This window comes from Oncorhynchus kisutch, linkage group LG16, assembly GCF_002021735.2.
Source record: "Oncorhynchus kisutch isolate 150728-3 linkage group LG16, Okis_V2, whole genome shotgun sequence".
Lineage (NCBI taxonomy): Eukaryota > Metazoa > Chordata > Actinopteri > Salmoniformes > Salmonidae > Oncorhynchus > Oncorhynchus kisutch.
The window spans coordinates 10597888-10600387 of NC_034189.2; positions in this window are offsets into that span (position 1 = coordinate 10597888).

Below are 2500 nucleotides of genomic sequence, written 5' to 3' on the forward strand. Positions count from 1 at the left end.
GCTCCACTCAACCCCTCCCATCTATCTCTCAACCCCTCCCATCTCTCTCTGAACACCATCCAGGCCCATCCTTCAGCTCCACTCAACCCCTCCCATCTATCTCTCAACCCCTCCCATCTCTCTCTGAACACCATCCAGGCCCATCCTTCAGCTCCACTCAACCCCTCCCATCTATCTCTCAACCCCTCCCATCTCTCTCTGAACACCATCCAGGCCCATCCTTCAGCTCCACTCAACCCCTCCCATCTATCTCTCAACCCCTCCCATCTCTCTCTGAACACCATCCAGGCCCATCCTTCAGCTCCACTCAACCCCTCCCATCTATCTCTCAACCCCTCCCATCTCTCTCTGAACACCATCCAGTCCCATCCTTCATCTCCACTCAACCCCTCCCATCTCTCTCTGAACACCATCCAGTCCCATCCTTCATCTCCACTCAACCCCTCCCATCTCTCTCTGAACACCATCCAGTCCTATCCTTCAGCTCCACTCAACCCCTCCCATCTCTCTCTGAACACCATCCAGTCCCATCCTTCAGCTCCACTCAACCCCTCCCATCTCTCTCTGAACACCATCCAGTCCCATCCTTCATCTCCACTCAACCCCTCCCATCTCTCTCTGAACACCATCCAGTCCTATCCTTCAGCTCCACTCAACCCCTCCCATCTATCTCTCAACCCCTCCCATCTATCTCTGAACACCATCCAGTCCCATCCTTCAGCTCCACTCAACCCCTCCCATCTCTCTCTGAACACCATCCAGTCCCATCCTTCAACTCCATTCAACCCCTCCCATCTCTCTCTCAACCCCTCCCATCTCTCTCTGAACACCATCCAGTCCCATCCTTCAACTCCACTCAACCCCTCCCATCTATCTCTGAACACCATCCAGTCCCATCCTTCAGCTCCACTCAACCCCTCCCATCTCTCTCTGAACACCATCCAGTCCCATCCTTCAGCTCCACTCAACCCCTCCCATCTCTCTCTGAACACCATCCAGTCCTATCCTTCAGCTCCACTCAACCCCTCCCATCTATCTCTGAACACCATCCAGTCCCATCCTTCAACTCCACTCAACCCCTCCCATCTCTCTCTCAACCCCTCCCATCTCTCTCTGAACACCATCCAGTCCCATCCTTCAACTCCACTCAACCCCTCCCATCTCTCTCTGAACACCATCCAGTCCCATCCTTCAGCTCCACTCAACCCCTCCCATCTCTCTCTGAACACCATCCAGTCCCATCCTTCAACTCCACTCAACCCCTCCCATCTATCTCTGAACACCATCTGTTTGCCATATATTTTTCAACTGTGCTGTGATGTTTCACAAAAGTTCTGAACCTTTCTATTCTCATAGTTTCTATAGATTGTAAATGAAAAATAAAATGTTTTTTTGCTAAGAGTATTATTATATTATTGATCAAATCAAGATGAACAGTGTTACAGACAGAAAGAGAGAGAGAGAGAGAGAGAAGAGAGGTATAACGAGTTCTCACAACGCATTTCTCAGCCGGAGAAATCAGGCTCAAATGACTCTGTGGGTACGTTCTAAGTGGTACCCTATAGAGCTCTGGTCTAAAGTAGTGCACTAGATAGGGAATAGGGTGCCATAGAGCTCTGGTCTAAAGTAGTGCACTAGATAGGGAATAGGGTGCCATAGAGCTCTGGTCTAAAGTAGTGCACTAGATAGGGAATAGGGTGCCATAGAGCTCTGGTCTAAAGTAGTGCACTAGATAGGGAATAGGGTGCCATAGAGCTCTGGTCTAAAGTAGTGCACTAGATAGGGAATAGGGTGCCATAGAGCTCTGGTCTAAAGTAGTGCACTAGATAGGGAATAGGGTGCCATAGAGCTCTGGTCTAAAGTAGTGCACTAGATAGGGAATAGGGTGCCATAGAGCTCTGGTATTAAGAAGTGCACTAGATAGGGAATAGGGTGCCATAGAGCTCTGGTATAAAGTAGTGCACTAGATAGGGAATAGGGTGCCATAGAGCTCTGATATAAAGTAGTGCACTAGATAGGGAATAGGGTGCCATAGAGCTCTGGTCAAAAGTAGTGCACTAGATAGGGAATAGGGTGCCATAGAGCTCTGGTCAAAAGTAGTGCACTAGATAGGGAATAGGTGCCATAGAGCTCTGGTCAAAAGTAGTGCACTAGATAGGGAATAGGGTGCCATAGAGCTCTGGTCAAAAGTAGTGCACTAGATAAGGAATAGGGTCCCATAGAGCTCTGGACTAAAGTAGTGCACTATGTAGGGAATAGGATCCCACAGAGCTCTGGTCTAAAGTAGTGCACTATGTAGGGAATAGGGTGCCATAGAGCTCTGGTCAAAAGTAGTGCACTAGATAAGGAATAGGGTCCCATAGAGCTCTGGACTAAAGTAGTGCACTATGTAGGGAATAGGATCCCACAGAGCTCTGGTCTAAAGTAGTGCACTATGTAGGGAATAGGGTGCCATAGAGTTCTGGTATAAAGTAGTGCACTAGATAAGGAACAGGGTGCC